A 19,157-nucleotide genomic window follows, 5' to 3' on the forward strand; every position below is an offset into this window, starting at 1 on the left:
CACACTGCCCGAGACACAATTCCCGAGACACAGTGCCCGAGACACACTGCCCGAGACACACTGCCCGAGACACATTGCCCGAGACACAGTGCCCGAGACACACTGCCCGAGACACACTGCCCGAGACACACTGCCTGAGACACACTGCCCGAGACACACTGCCCGAGACACAATTCCCGAGATGTGTTGCCTGAGACACACTGCCCGAGATACATTGCCCGAGACACAATTCCCGAGATGTGCTGCCCGAGACACACTGCCCGAGACACACTGCCCGAGACACAGTGCCCAAGACACGCTGCCCGAGACACACTGCCCGAGACACAATTCCCGAGACACATTGCCCGAGACACAGTGCCCGAGACACACTGCCCGAGACACACTGCCCGAGACACACTGCCTGAGACACACTGCCCGAGACACACTGCCCGAGACAGATTGCCCGAGACACATTGCCCGAGACACACTGCCCGAGACACAGTGCCCGAGACACACTGCCCGAGACACATTGCCCGAGACACAGTGCCCGAGACACACTGCCCGAGACACACTGCCCGAGACACAATTCCCGAGACACATTGCCCGAGACACACTGCCCGAGACACACTGCCCGAGACACATTGCCCGAGACACAGTGCCCGAGACACACTGCCCGAGACACACTGCCCGAGACACACTGCCTGAGACACACTGCCCGAGACACACTGCCCGAGACACAATTCCCGAGATGTGCTGCCTGAGACACAGTGCCCGAGACACACTGCCCGAGACACAATTCCCGAGATGTGCTGCCCGAGACACACTGCCCAAGACACACTGCCCGAGACACAGTGCCCAAGACACGCTGCCCGAGACACACTGCCCGAGACACACTGCCGCAGACACGCTGCCCGAAATACACTGCCCGAGACACACTGCCCGAGACACGCTGCCCGAGACACGCTGCCCGAGACACACTGCCCGAGGCACACAGCCCGAGACTCACTGCGCGAGATACACTGCCCGAGGCAGGCTGCCCGAGACACGGTGCCCGAGACACACTGCCCGAGACACAGTGCCCGAGACACACTGCCCGAGACACACTGCCCGTGACACACTGCCCGAGTCACACTGCCCGAGACACACTGCCCGAGACACACTGCCCGAGTCACACTGCCCGAGACACACTGCCCAAGACACAGTGCCCGAGACACACTGCCCGATACACACTGCCCGAGTCACACTGCCCGAGACACACTGCCCGAGACACAGTGCCCGAGACACACTGCCCGAGACACACTGCCCGAGACACATTGCCCGAGACACAGTGCCCGAGACACACTGCCCGAGACACACTCCCCGAGTCACACTGCCCAATACACACTGCCCGAGACACACTGCCCGAGACACACTGCCCGAGACACAGTGCCCGAGACACACTGCCCGAGACAGATTGCCCGAGGCACATTCCCCGAGACACACTGCCCGAGGCACACTGCCCGAGACAGATTGCCCGAGGCACATTCCCCGAGACACACTGCCCGAGACACACTGCCCGAGAGACACTGCCCGAGGCACACTGCCCGAGACACACTGCCCGAGACACAGTGCCCGAGACACACTGCCCGAGACACATTGCCCGAGACACACTGCCCGAGACACACTGCCCGAGTCACACTTCCCGAGACACACTGCCCGAGACAGATTGCCCGAGACAGATTGCCCGAGACACATTGCCCGAGACACACTGCCCGAGACACAGTGCCCGAGACACACTGCCCGAGACACACTGCCCGAGACACAGTGCCCGAGACACACTGCCCGAGACACACTGCCCGAGACACACTGCCCGAGACACAATTCCCGAGATGTGCTGCCTGAGACACACTGCCCGAGACACACTGCCCGAGACACAATTCCCGAGATGTGCTGCCCGAGACACACTGCCCGAGACACACTGCCCGAGACACAGTGCCCAAGACACGCTGCCCGAGACACACTGCCCGAGACACACTGCCCGAAATACACTGCCCGAAATACACTGCCCGCAGACACACTGCCCGAGACACACTGCCCGAGACACAATTCCCGAGACACATTGCCCGAGACACAGTGCCCGAGACACACTGCCCGAGACACACTGCCCGAGACACACTGCCTGAGACACACTGCCCGAGACACACTGCCCGAGACACAATTCCCGAGATGTGCTGCCTGAGACACACTGCCCGAGACACACTGCCCGAGACACAATTCCCGAGATGTGCTGCCCGAGACGCACTGCCCGAGACACACTGCCCGAGACACAGTGCCCAAGACACGCTGCCCGAGACACACTGCCGCAGACACGCTGCCCCAAATACACTGCCCGAGACACACTGCCCGAGACACGCTGCCCGAGACACACTGCCCGAGGCACACTGCCCGAGACTCACTGCCCGAGATACACTGCCCGAGGCAGGCTGCCCGAGACACGTTGCCCGAGACACACTGCCCGAGACACAGTGCCCGAGACACACTGCCCGAGACACACTGCCCGTGACACACTGCCCGAGTCACACTGCCCGAGACACACTGCCCGAGACACACTGCCCGAGTCACACTTCCCGAGACACACTGCCCGAGACAGATTGCCCGAGACACATTGCCCGAGACACACTGCCCGAGACACAGTGCCCGAGACACACTGCCCGAGACACATTGCCCGAGACACAGTGCCCGAGACACACTGCCCGAGACACACTGCCCGAGACACAATTCCCGAGACACAGTGCCCGAGACACACTGCCCGAGACACACTGCCCGAGACACATTGCCCGAGACACAGTGCCCGAGACACACTGCCCGAGACACACTGCCCGAGAAACAGTGCCTGAGACACACTGCCCGAGACACACTGCCCGAGACACAATTCCCGAGATGTGCTGCCTGAGACACACTGCCCGAGACACAGTGCCCGAGACACACTGCCCGAGACCCACTGCCCGAGACACACTGCCCGTGACACACTGCCCGAGTCACACTGCCCGAGACACACTGCCCGAGACACACTGCCCGAGTCACACTGCCCGAGACACACTGCCCGAGTCACACTGCCCGAGACACAGTACCCGAGACACACTGCCCGAGACACAGTGCCCGAGACACACTGCCCCAGACACACTGCCCGAGTCACACTGCCCGAGTCACACTGCCCAATACACACTGCCCGAGACACACTGCCCGAGACACACTGCCCGAGACACAGTGCCCGAGACACACTGCCCGAGACAGATTGCCCGAGACACACTGCCCGAGACACACTGCCCGTGACACACTGCCCGAGTCACACTGCCCGAGACACACTGCCCGAGACACACTGCCCGAGACACACTGCCCAAGACACAGTGCCCGAGACACACTGCCCGATACACACTGCCCGAGACACACTGACCGAGACACATTGCCCGAGACACAGTGCCCGAGACACACTGCCCGAGACACACTGCCCGAGTCACACTGCCCAATACACACTGCCCGAGACACACTGCCCGAGACACACTGCCCGAGACACAGTGCCCGAGACACACTGCCCGAGACAGATTGCCCGAGGCACATTCTCCGAGACACACTGCCCGAGGCACACTGCCCGAGACAGATTGCCCGAGGCACATTCCCCGAGACACACTGCCCGAGACACAGTGCCCGAGACACACTGCCCGAGACAGATTGCCCGAGGCACATTCTCCGAGACACACTGCCCGAGGCACACTGCCCGAGACAGATTGCCCGAGGCACATTCCCCGAGACACACTTCCCGAGACACACTGCCCGAGACAGATTGCCCGAGACACATTGCCCGAGACACACTGCCCGAGACACAGTGCCCAAGACACACTGCCCGAGACACATTGCCCGAGACACAGTGCCCGAGACACACTGCCCGAGACACACTGCCCGAGACACAATTCCCGAGACACAGTGCCCGAGACACACTGCCCGAGACACACTGCCCGAGACACATTGCCCGAGACACAGTGCCCGAGACACACTGCCCGAGACACACTGCCCGAGACACACTGCCTGAGACACACTGCCCGAGACACACTGCCCGAGACACAATTCCCGAGATGTGCTGCCTGAGACACACTGCCCGAGACACACTGCCCGAGACACAATTCCCGAGATGTGCTGCCCGAGACACACTGCCCGAGACACACTGCCCGAGACACAGTGCCCAAGACACGCTGCCCGAGACACACTGCCCGAGACACACTGCCCGAAATACACTGCCCGAAATACACTGCCCGCAGACACACTGCCCGAGGCACACTGCCCGAGACAGATTGCCCGAGGCACATTCCCCGAGACACACTGCCCGAGACACACTGCCCGAGAGACACTGCCCGAGGCACACTGCCCGAGACACACTGCCCGAGACACAGTGCCCGAGACACACTGCCCGAGACACATTGCCCGAGACACACTGCCCTAGACACACTGCCCGAGACACACTGCCCGAGTCACACTTCCCGAGACACACTGCCCGAGACAGATTGCCCGAGACACATTGCCCGAGACACACTGCCCGAGACACAGTGCCCAAGACACACTGCCCGAGACACATTGCCCGAGACACAGTGCCCGAGACACACTGCCCGAGACACACTGCCCGAGACACAATTCCCGAGACACAGTGCCCGAGACACACTGCCCGAGACACACTGCCCGAGACACATTGCCCGAGACACAGTGCCCGAGACACACTGCCCGAGACACACTGCCCGAGACACACTGCCTGAGACACACTGCCCGAGACACACTGCCCGAGACACAATTCCCGAGATGTGCTGCCTGAGACACACTGCCCGAGACACATTGCCCGAGACACAATTCCCGAGATGTGCTGCCCGAGACACACTGCCCGAGACACACTGCCCGAGACACAGTGCCCAAGACACGCTGCCCGAGACACACTGCCCGAGACACACTGCCCGAAATACACTGCCCGAGACACACTGCCCGAGACACAATTCCCGAGACACATTGCCCGAGACACAGTGCCCGAGACACACTGCCCGAGACACACTGCCCGAGACACACTGCCTGAGACACACTGCCCGAGACACACTGCCCGAGACACAATTCACGAGATGTGCTGCCTGAGACACACTGCCCGAGACACACTGCCCGAGACACAATTCCCGAGATGTGCTGCCCGAGACACACTGCCCGAGACACACTGCCCGAGACACAGTGCCCAAGACACGCTGCCCGAGACACACTGCCGCAGACACGCTGCCCGAAATACACTGCCCGAGACACACTGCCCGAGACACGCTGCCCGAGACACGTTGCCCGAGACACACTGACCGAGACACAGTGCCCGACACACTGCCCGAGACACACTGCCCGTGACACACTGCCCGAGTCACACTGCCCGAGACACACTGCCCGAGACACACTGCCCGAGTCACACTTCCCGAGACACACTGCCCGAGACAGATTGCCCGAGACACATTGCCCGAGACACACTGCCCGAGACACAGTGCCCGAGACACACTGCCCGAGACACATTGCCCGAGACACAGTGCCCGAGACACACTGCCCGAGACACACTGCCCGAGACACAATTCCCGAGACACAGTGCCCGAGACACACTGCCCGAGACACACTGCCCGAGACACATTGCCCGAGACACAGTGCCCGAGACACACTGCCCGAGACACACTGCCCGAGACACACTGCCTGAGACACACTGCCCGAGACACACTGCCCGAGGCACAATTCCCGAGATGCGCTGCCTGAGACACACTGCCCGAGACACACTGCCCGAGACACAATTCCCGAGATGTGCTGCCCGAGACACACTGCCCAAGACACACTGCCCGAGACACAGTGCCCAAGACACGCTGCCCGAGACACACTGCCCGAGACACACTGCCGCAGACACGCTGCCCGAAATACACTGCCCGAGACACACTGCCCGAGACACGCTGCCCGAGACACGCTGCCCGAGACACACTGCCCGAGGCACACTGCCCGAGACTCACTGCCCGAGATACACTGCCCGAGGCAGGCTGCCCGAGACACGGTGCCCGAGACACACTGCCCGAGACACAGTGCCCGAGACACACTGCCCGAGACACACTGCCCGTGACACACTGCCCGAGTCACACTGCCCGAGACACACTGCCCGAGACACACTGCCCGAGTCACACTGCCCGAGACACACTGCCCAAGACACAGTGCCCGAGACACACTGCCCGATACACACTGCCCGAGTCACACTGCCCGAGACACACTGCCCGAGACACAGTGCCCGAGACACACTGCCCGAGACACACTGCCCGAGACACATTGCCCGAGACACAGTGCCCGAGACACACTGCCCGAGACACACTGCCCGAGTCACACTGCCCAATACACACTGCCCGAGACACACTGCCCGAGACACACTGCCCGAGACACAGTGCCCGAGACACACTGCCCGAGACAGATTGCCCGAGGCACACTGCCCGAAACACACTGCCCGAGACACAGTGCCCGAGACACACTGCCCGAGACAGACTGCCCGAGACACACTGCCCGAGGCACACTGCCCGATACACACTGCCCGAGAGACACTGCCCGAGGCACACTGCCCGAGACACACTGCCCGAGACACACTGCCCGAGACAGACTGCCTGAGACACATTGCCCGAGACACAGTGCCCGAGACAGACTGCCCGAGACACACTGCCCGAGACACATTGCCCGAGACACAGTGCCGGAGACACACTGCCCGAGACAGACTGCCCGAAACACATTGCCCGAGACACACTGCCCGAGACACAGTGCCCGAGACACACTGCCCGAGACAGATTGCCCGAGACACATTGCCCGAGACACACTGCCCGAGACACACTGCCCGAGACACAGTGCCCGAGACACACTGCCCGAGACAGATTGCCCGAGACACATTTCCCGAGACACACTGCCCGAGACACATTGCCCGAGACACATTGCCCGAGACACACAGCCCGAGACACACAGCCCGAGACAATTGCCCGAGACACACTGCCTGACATACACTGCCCGAGACAATTGCCCGGGATGTGCTGCCCGAGACACACTGCCCGAGACACTCTGCCGCAGACATGCTGCCCGAGACACACTGCCCGAGACACGCTGCCCGAGACACGCTGCCCGAGACACACTGCCCGAGGCACACTGCCCGAGACTCACTGCCCGAGACACACTGCCCGAGGCACGCTGCCTGAGACACACTGCCCGAGACATACTGCCCAAGACACAGTGCCCGAGACACACTGCCCGAGACACACTGCCCGAGTCACACTGCCCGAAACACACTGCCCAAGACACAGTGCCCGAGACACACTGCCCAAGACACAGTGCCCGAGACACACTGCTCGAGACACATTGCCCAAGACACACTGCCCGAGACACAGTGCCTGAGACACATTGCCCGAGACACAGTGCCCGAGACACACTGCTCGAGACACACTGCCCGAGACACAATTCCCGAGACACACTGCCCGAGACACATTGCCCGAGACACACTGCCCGAGACACATTGCCCGAGACACAGTGCCCGAGACACACTGCCCGAGACACATTGCCCGAGACACAGTGCTCGAGACACACTGCCCGAGACACACTGCCCGAGACACACTGCCCGAGACACAGTGCCCGAGACACACTGCCCGAGACACACTGCCCGAGACACATTGCCCGAGACACAATTCCCGAGATGTGCTGCCTGAGACACACTGCCAGAGACACACTGCCCGAGACACAATTCCCGAGAGGTGCTGCCCGAGACACACTGCCCGAGACACACTGCCCGAGACACAGTGCCCAAGACACGCTGCCCGAGACACACTGCCCGAGGAACACTGCCCGAGACTCACTGCCCGAGATACACTGCCCGAGGCAGGCTGCCCGAGACACGGTGCCCGAGACACACTGCCCGAGACACAGTGCCCGAGACACACTGCCCGAGACAGATTGCCCGAGGCACATTCCCCGAGACACACTGCCCGAGGCACACTGCCCGAGACAGATTGCCCGAGGCACATTCCCCGAGACACACTGCCCGAGACACACTGCCCGAGAGACACTGCCCGAGGCACACTGCCCGAGACACACTGCCCGAGACACAGTGCCCGAGACACACTGCCCGAGACACATTGCCCGAGACACACTGCCCGAGACACACTGCCCGAGTCACACTTCCCGAGACACACTGCCCGAGACAGATTGCCCGAGACAGATTGCCCGAGACACATTGCCCGAGACACACTGCCCGAGACACAGTGCCCGAGACACACTGCCCGAGACACACTGCCCGAGACACAGTGCCCGAGACACACTGCCCGAGACACACTGCCCGAGACACACTGCCCGAGACACAATTCCCGAGATGTGCTGCCTGAGACACACTGCCCGAGACACACTGCCCGAGACACAATTCCCGAGATGTGCTGCCCGAGACACACTGCCCGAGACACACTGCCCGAGACACAGTGCCCAAGACACGCTGCCCGAGACACACTGCCCGAGACACACTGCCCGAAATACACTGCCCGAAATACACTGCCCGCAGACACACTGCCCGAGACACACTGCCCGAGACACAATTCCCGAGACACATTGCCCGAGACACAGTGCCCGAGACACACTGCCCGAGACACACTGCCCGAGACACACTGCCTGAGACACACTGCCCGAGACACACTGCCCGAGACACAATTCCCGAGATGTGCTGCCTGAGACACACTGCCCGAGACACACTGCCCGAGACACAATTCCCGAGATGTGCTGCCCGAGACGCACTGCCCGAGACACACTGCCCGAGACACAGTGCCCAAGACACGCTGCCCGAGACACACTGCCGCAGACACGCTGCCCCAAATACACTGCCCGAGACACACTGCCCGAGACACGCTGCCCGAGACACACTGCCCGAGGCACACTGCCCGAGACTCACTGCCCGAGATACACTGCCCGAGGCAGGCTGCCCGAGACACGTTGCCCGAGACACACTGCCCGAGACACAGTGCCCGAGACACACTGCCCGAGACACACTGCCCGTGACACACTGCCCGAGTCACACTGCCCGAGACACACTGCCCGAGACACACTGCCCGAGTCACACTTCCCGAGACACACTGCCCGAGACAGATTGCCCGAGACACATTGCCCGAGACACACTGCCCGAGACACAGTGCCCGAGACACACTGCCCGAGACACATTGCCCGAGACACAGTGCCCGAGACACACTGCCCGAGACACACTGCCCGAGACACAATTCCCGAGACACAGTGCCCGAGACACACTGCCCGAGACACACTGCCCGAGACACATTGCCCGAGACACAGTGCCCGAGACACACTGCCCGAGACACACTGCCCGAGAAACAGTGCCTGAGACACACTGCCCGAGACACACTGCCCGAGACACAATTCCCGAGATGTGCTGCCTGAGACACACTGCCCGAGACACAGTGCCCGAGACACACTGCCCGAGACCCACTGCCCGAGACACACTGCCCGTGACACACTGCCCGAGTCACACTGCCCGAGACACACTGCCCGAGACACACTGCCCGAGTCACACTGCCCGAGACACACTGCCCGAGTCACACTGCCCGAGACACAGTACCCGAGACACACTGCCCGAGACACAGTGCCCGAGACACACTGCCCCAGACACACTGCCCGAGTCACACTGCCCGAGTCACACTGCCCAATACACACTGCCCGAGACACACTGCCCGAGACACACTGCCCGAGACACAGTGCCCGAGACACACTGCCCGAGACAGATTGCCCGAGACACACTGCCCGAGACACACTGCCCGTGACACACTGCCCGAGTCACACTGCCCGAGACACACTGCCCGAGACACACTGCCCGAGACACACTGCCCAAGACACAGTGCCCGAGACACACTGCCCGATACACACTGCCCGAGACACACTGACCGAGACACATTGCCCGAGACACAGTGCCCGAGACACACTGCCCGAGACACACTGCCCGAGTCACACTGCCCAATACACACTGCCCGAGACACACTGCCCGAGACACACTGCCCGAGACACAGTGCCCGAGACACACTGCCCGAGACAGATTGCCCGAGGCACATTCTCCGAGACACACTGCCCGAGGCACACTGCCCGAGACAGATTGCCCGAGGCACATTCCCCGAGACACACTGCCCGAGACACAGTGCCCGAGACACACTGCCCGAGACAGATTGCCCGAGGCACATTCTCCGAGACACACTGCCCGAGGCACACTGCCCGAGACAGATTGCCCGAGGCACATTCCCCGAGACACACTTCCCGAGACACACTGCCCGAGACAGATTGCCCGAGACACATTGCCCGAGACACACTGCCCGAGACACAGTGCCCAAGACACACTGCCCGAGACACATTGCCCGAGACACAGTGCCCGAGACACACTGCCCGAGACACACTGCCCGAGACACAATTCCCGAGACACAGTGCCCGAGACACACTGCCCGAGACACACTGCCCGAGACACATTGCCCGAGACACAGTGCCCGAGACACACTGCCCGAGACACACTGCCCGAGACACACTGCCTGAGACACACTGCCCGAGACACACTGCCCGAGACACAATTCCCGAGATGTGCTGCCTGAGACACACTGCCCGAGACACACTGCCCGAGACACAATTCCCGAGACACACTGCCCGAGACACACTGCCCGAGACACAGTGCCCAAGACACGCTGCCCGAGACACACTGCCCGAGACACACTGCCCGAAATACACTGCCCGAAATACACTGCCCGCAGACACACTGCCCGAGGCACACTGCCCGAGACAGATTGCCCGAGGCACATTCCCCGAGACACACTGCCCGAGACACACTGCCCGAGAGACACTGCCCGAGGCACACTGCCCGAGACACACTGCCCGAGACACAGTGCCCGAGACACACTGCCCGAGACACATTGCCCGAGACACACTGCCCTAGACACACTGCCCGAGACACACTGCCCGAGTCACACTTCCCGAGACACACTGCCCGAGACAGATTGCCCGAGACACATTGCCCGAGACACACTGCCCGAGACACAGTGCCCAAGACACACTGCCCGAGACACATTGCCCGAGACACAGTGCCCGAGACACACTGCCCGAGACACACTGCCCGAGACACAATTCCCGAGACACAGTGCCCGAGACACACTGCCCGAGACACACTGCCCGAGACACATTGCCCGAGACACAGTGCCCGAGACACACTGCCCGAGACACACTGCCCGAGACACACTGCCTGAGACACACTGCCCGAGACACACTGCCCGAGACACAATTCCCGAGATGTGCTGCCTGAGACACACTGCCCGAGACACATTGCCCGAGACACAATTCCCGAGATGTGCTGCCCGAGACACACTGCCCGAGACACACTGCCCGAGACACAGTGCCCAAGACACGCTGCCCGAGACACACTGCCCGAGACACACTGCCCGAAATACACTGCCCGAGACACACTGCCCGAGACACAATTCCCGAGACACATTGCCCGAGACACAGTGCCCGAGACACACTGCCCGAGACACACTGCCCGAGACACACTGCCTGAGACACACTGCCCGAGACACACTGCCCGAGACACAATTCACGAGATGTGCTGCCTGAGACACACTGCCCGAGACACACTGCCCGAGACACAATTCCCGAGATGTGCTGCCCGAGACACACTGCCCGAGACACACTGCCCGAGACACAGTGCCCAAGACACGCTGCCCGAGACACACTGCCGCAGACACGCTGCCCGAAATACACTGCCCGAGACACACTGCCCGAGACACGCTGCCCGAGACACGTTGCCCGAGACACACTGACCGAGACACAGTGCCCGACACACTGCCCGAGACACACTGCCCGTGACACACTGCCCGAGTCACACTGCCCGAGACACACTGCCCGAGACACACTGCCCGAGTCACACTTCCCGAGACACACTGCCCGAGACAGATTGCCCGAGACACATTGCCCGAGACACACTGCCCGAGACACAGTGCCCGAGACACACTGCCCGAGACACATTGCCCGAGACACAGTGCCCGAGACACACTGCCCGAGACACACTGCCCGAGACACAATTCCCGAGACACAGTGCCCGAGACACACTGCCCGAGACACACTGCCCGAGACACATTGCCCGAGACACAGTGCCCGAGACACACTGCCCGAGACACACTGCCCGAGACACACTGCCTGAGACACACTGCCCGAGACACACTGCCCGAGGCACAATTCCCGAGATGCGCTGCCTGAGACACACTGCCCGAGACACACTGCCCGAGACACAATTCCCGAGATGTGCTGCCCGAGACACACTGCCCAAGACACACTGCCCGAGACACAGTGCCCAAGACACGCTGCCCGAGACACACTGCCCGAGACACACTGCCGCAGACACGCTGCCCGAAATACACTGCCCGAGACACACTGCCCGAGACACGCTGCCCGAGACACGCTGCCCGAGACACACTGCCCGAGGCACACTGCCCGAGACTCACTGCCCGAGATACACTGCCCGAGGCAGGCTGCCCGAGACACGGTGCCCGAGACACACTGCCCGAGACACAGTGCCCGAGACACACTGCCCGAGACACACTGCCCGTGACACACTGCCCGAGTCACACTGCCCGAGACACACTGCCCGAGACACACTGCCCGAGTCACACTGCCCAAGACACAGTGCCCGAGACACACTGCCCGATACACACTGCCCGAGTCACACTGCCCGAGACACACTGCCCGAGACACAGTGCCCGAGACACACTGCCCGAGACACACTGCCCGAGACACATTGCCCGAGACACAGTGCCCGAGACACACTGCCCGAGACACACTGCCCGAGTCACACTGCCCAATACACACTGCCCGAGACACACTGCCCGAGACACACTGCCCGAGACACAGTGCCCGAGACACACTGCCCGAGACAGATTGCCCGAGGCACACTGCCCGAAACACACTGCCCGAGACACAGTGCCCGAGACACACTGCCCGAGACAGACTGCCCGAGACACACTGCCCGAGGCACACTGCCCGATACACACTGCCCGAGAGACACTGCCCGAGGCACACTGCCCGAGACACACTGCCCGAGACACACTGCCCGAGACAGACTGCCTGAGACACATTGCCCGAGACACAGTGCCCGAGACAGACTGCCCGAGACACACTGCCCGAGACACATTGCCCGAGACACAGTGCCGGAGACACACTGCCCGAGACAGACTGCCCGAAACACATTGCCCGAGACACACTGCCCGAGACACAGTGCCCGAGACACACTGCCCGAGACAGATTGCCCGAGACACATTGCCCGAGACACACTGCCCGAGACACACTGCCCGAGACACAGTGCCCGAGACACACTGCCCGAGACAGATTGCCCGAGACACATTTCCCGAGACACACTGCCCGAGACACATTGCCCGAGACACATTGCCCGAGACACACAGCCCGAGACACACAGCCCGAGACAATTGCCCGAGACACACTGCCTGACATACACTGCCCGAGACAATTGCCCGGGATGTGCTGCCCGAGACACACTGCCCGAGACACTCTGCCGCAGACATGCTGCCCGAGACACACTGCCCGAGACACGCTGCCCGAGACACGCTGCCCGAGACACACTGCCCGAGGCACACTGCCCGAGACTCACTGCCCGAGACACACTGCCCGAGGCACGCTGCCTGAGACACACTGCCCGAGACATACTGCCCAAGACACAGTGCCCGAGACACACTGCCCGAGACACACTGCCCGAGTCACACTGCCCGAAACACACTGCCCAAGACACAGTGCCCGAGACACACTGCCCAAGACACAGTGCCCGAGACACACTGCTCGAGACACATTGCCCAAGACACACTGCCCGAGACACAGTGCCTGAGACACAGTGCCCGAGACACACTGCTCGAGACACACTGCCCGAGACACAATTCCCGAGACACACTGCCCGAGACACATTGCCCGAGACACACTGCCCGAGACACATTGCCCGAGACACAGTGCCCGAGACACACTGCCCGAGACACATTGCCCGAGACACAGTGCTCGAGACACACTGCCCGAGACACACTGCCCGAGACACACTGCCCGAGACACAGTGCCCGAGACACACTGCCCGAGACACACTGCCCGAGACACATTGCCCGAGACACAATTCCCGAGATGTGCTGCCTGAGACACACTGCCAGAGACACACTGCCCGAGACACAATTCCCGAGAGGTGCTGCCCGAGACACACTGCCCGAGACACACTGCCCGAGACACAGTGCCCAAGACACGCTGCCCGAGACACACTGCCCGAGGAACACTGCCCGAGACTCACTGCCCGAGATACACTGCCCGAGGCAGGCTGCCCGAGACACGGTGCCCGAGACACACTGCCCGAGACACAGTGCCCGAGACACACTGCCCGAGACACACTGCCCGAGACACACTGCCCGTGACACACTGCCCGAGACACACTGCCCGAGACACACTGCCCGAGACTCACTGCCCGAGTCACACTGCCCGAGACACACTGCCCAAGACACAGTGCCCGATACACACTGCCCGAGTCACACTGCCCGAGACACACTGCCCGAGACACAGTGCCCGAGACACACTGCCCGAGACACACTGCCCGAGACACATTGCCCGAGACACAGTGCCCGAGACACACTGCCCGAGACACACTGCTCGAGTCACACTGCCCAATACACACTGCCCGAGACACACTGCCCGAGACACACTGCCCGAGACACAGTGCCCGAGACACACTGCCCGAGACACATTGCCCGAGACACAGTGCCCGAGACACACTGCCCGAGACACATTGCCCGAGACACAGTGCCCGAGACACACTGCCTGAGACACACTGCCCGAGACACAATTCCCGAGACACACTGCCCGAGACACACTGCCCGAGACACATTGCCCGAGACTCAGTGCCCGAGACACACTGCCCGAGACACACTGCCCGAGACACACTGCCCGAGACACACTGCCCGAGACACAATTCCCGAGATGTGCTGCCTGAGACACACTGCCCGAGACACACTGCCCGAGACACAATTCCCGAGATGTGCTGCCCGAGACACACTGCCCGAGACACACTGCCCGAGACACAGTGCCCAAGACACGCTGCCCGAGACACACTGCCCGAGGCACACTGCCCGAGACTCACTGCCCGAGATACACTGCCCGAGGCAGGCTGCCCGAGACACGGTGCCCGAGACACACTGCCCGAGACACACTGCCCGTGACACACTGCCCGAGTCACACTGCCCAAGACACACTGCCCGAGACACAGTGCCCGAGACACACTGCCCGAGACACACTGCCCGAGACACATTGCCCGAGACACAGTGCCCGAGACACACTGCCCGAGACACACTGCTCGAGTCACACTGCCCAATACACACTGCCCGAGACACACTGCCCGAGACACATTGCCCGAGACACAGTGCCCGAGACACACTGCCCGAGACACACTGCCCGAGAGACACTGCCCGAGGCACACTGCCCGAGACACACTGCCCGAGACACACTGCCCGAGAGACACTGCCCGAGGCACACTGCCCGAGACACACTGCCCGAGACACAGTGCCCGAGACACACTGCCCGAGACACATTGCCCGAGACACACTGCCCGAGACACACTGCCCGAGACACAGTGCCCGAGACACACTGACCGAGACAGACTGCCCGAGACACACTGCCCGAGGCACACTGCCCGAGACACACTGCCCGAGAGACACTGCCCGAGGCACACTGCCCGAGACACACTGCCCGAGACACACTGCCCGAGACAGACTGCCTGAGACACATTGCCCGAGACACAGTGCCCGAGACAGACTGCCCGAGACACACTGCCCGAGACACATTGCCCGAGACACAGTGCCGGAGACACACTGCCCGAGACAGACTGCCCGAAACACGTTGCCCGAGACACACTGCCCGAGACACAGTGCCCGAGACACACTGCCCGAGACAGATTGCCCGAGACACATTGCCCGAGACACACTGCCCGAGACACACTGCCCGAGACACAGTGCCCGAGACACACTGCCCGAGACAGATTGCCCGAGACACATTGCCCGAGACACACTGCCCGAGACACATTGCCCGAGACACATTGCCCGAGACACACAGCCCGAGACACACTGCCCGAGACAATTGCCCGAGACACACTGCCTGACATACACTGCCCGAGACAATTGCCCGGGATGTGCTGCCCGAGACACACTGCCCGAGACACTCTGCCCGAGACACACTGCCCGAGACACAGTGCCCAAGACACGCTGCCCGAGACACACTGCCCGAGACACACTGCCGCAGACATGCTGCACGAGATACACTGCCCGAGACACACTGCCCGAGACAAGCTGCCCGCGACACGCTGCCCGAGACACACTGCCCGAGGCACACTGCCCGAGACTCACTGCCCGAGACACAATGCCCGAGGCACGCTGCCCGAGACACACTGCCCGAGACACACTGCCCAAGACACAGTGCCCGAGACACACTGCCCGAGACACACTGCCCGAGTCACACTGCCCAAAACACACTGCCCAAGACACAGTGCCCGAGACACACTGCCCTAGACACAGTGCCCGAGACACACTGCTCGAGACACATTGCCCAAGACACACTGCCCGAGACACAGTGCCTGAGACACATTGCCCGAGACACAGTGCCCGAGACACACTGCTCGGGACACACTGCCCGAGACACAATTCCCGAGACACACTGCCCGAGACACATTGCCCGAGACACAGTGCCCGAGACACACTGCCCGAGACACACTGCCCGAGACACAATTCCCGAGACACATTGCCCGAGACACAGTACCCGAGACACACTGCCCGAGACACACTGCCCGAGACACACTGCCTGAGACACACTGCCCGAGACACACTGCCCGAGACACAATTCCCAAGATGTGCTGCCTGAGACACACTGCCCGAGACACACTGCCCGAGACACAATTCCCGAGATGTGCTGCCCGAGACACACTGCCCGAGATACACTGCCCGAGACACAGTGCCCAAGACACGCTGCCCGAGACACACTGCCCGAGACACAATGCCGCAGACACGCTGCCCGAAATACACTGCCCGAGACACACTGCCCGAGACACGCTGCCCGAGACACACTGCCCGAGGCACACTGCCCGAGACTCACTGCCCGAGATACACTGCCCGAGGCAGGCTGCCCGAGACACGGTGCCCGAGACACACTGCCCGAGACACAGTGCCCGAGACACACTGCCCGAGACACACTGCCCGTGACACACTGCCCGAGTCACACTGCCCGAGACACACTGCCCGAGACACACTGCCCGAGTCACACTTCCCGAGACACACTGCCCGAGACAGATTGCCCGAGACACACTGCCCGAGACACACTGCCCGAGACACACTGCCCGAGACACACTGCCCGAGACACAGTGCCCGAGACACACTGCCCGAGACACATTGCCCGAGACACAGTGCCCGAGACACACTGCCCGAGACACACTGCCCGAGACACAATTCCCGTGACACAGTGCCCGAGACACACTGCCTGAGACACACTGCCCGAGACACATTGCCCGAGACACAGTGCCCGAGACACACTGCCCGAGACACACTGCCCGAGACACACTGCCTGAGACACACTGCCCGAGACACACTGCCTGAGACACACTGCCCGAGACACACTGCCCGAGACACAATTCCCGAGATGTGCTGCCTGAGACACACTGCCCGAGACACACTGCCCGAGACACAATTCCCGAGATGTGCTGCCCGAGACACACTGCCCAAGACACACTGCCCGAGACACAGTGCCCAAGACACGCTGCCCGAGACACACTGCCCGAGACACACTGCCGCAGACACGCTGCCCGAAATACACTGCCCGAGACACACTGCCGCAGACACGCTGCCCGAGACACGCTGCCCGAGACACACTGCCCGAGGCACACTGCCCGAGACTCACTGCCCGAGATACACTGCCCGAGGCAGGCTGCCCGAGACACGGTGCCCGAGACACACTGCCCGAGACACAGTGCCCGAGACACACTGCCCGAGACACACTGCCCGTGACACACTGCCCGAGTCACACTGCCCGAGACACACTGCCCGAGACACACTGCCCGAGTCACACTGCCCAAGACACAGTGCCCGAGACACACTGCCCGATACACACTGCCCGAGTCACACTGCCCGAGACACACTGCCCGAGACACAGTGCCCGAGACACACTGCCCGAGACACACTGCCCGAGACACATTGCCCGAGACACAGTGCCCGAGACACACTGCCCGAGACACACTGCCCGAGTCATACTGCCCAATACACACTGCCCGAGACACACTGCCCGAGACACACTGCCCGAGACACAGTGCCCGAGACACACTGCCCGAGACAGATTGCCCGAGGCACATTCCCCGAGACACACTGCCCGAGGCACACTGCCCGATACAGATTGCCCGAGGCACATTCCCCGAGACACACTGCCCGAGACACACTGCCCGAGAGACACTGCCCGAGGCACACTGCCCGAGAAACACTGCCCGAGACACAGTGCCCGAGACACACTGCCCGAGACACATTGCCAGAGACACACTACCCGAGACACACTGCCCGAGACAGACTGCCCGAGTCACACTTCCCGAGACACACTGCCCGAGACAGATTGCCCGAGACACATTGCCCGAGACACACTGCCCGAGACACAGTGCCCAAGACACACTGCCCGAGACACATTGCCCGAGACACAGTGCCCGAGACACACTGCCCGAGACACACTGCCCGAGACACAATTCCCGAGACACAGTGCCCGAGACACACTGCCCGAGACACACTGCCCGAGACACATTGCCCGAGACACAGTGCCCGAGACACACTGCCCGAGACACACTGCCCGAGACACACTGCCTGAGACACTGCCCGAGACACACTGCCCGAGACACAATTCCCGAGATGTGCTGCCTGAGACACACTGCCCGAGACACACTGCCCGAGACACAATTCCCGAGATGTGCTACCCGAGACACACTGCCCGAGACACACTGCCCGAGACACAGTGCCCAAGACACGCTGCCCGAGACACACTGCCCGAGACACACTGCCCGAAATACACTGCCCGAA

This window comes from Pristiophorus japonicus, chromosome 8 (assembly GCF_044704955.1).
Source record: "Pristiophorus japonicus isolate sPriJap1 chromosome 8, sPriJap1.hap1, whole genome shotgun sequence".
NCBI classification, from domain to species: domain Eukaryota; kingdom Metazoa; phylum Chordata; class Chondrichthyes; family Pristiophoridae; genus Pristiophorus; species Pristiophorus japonicus.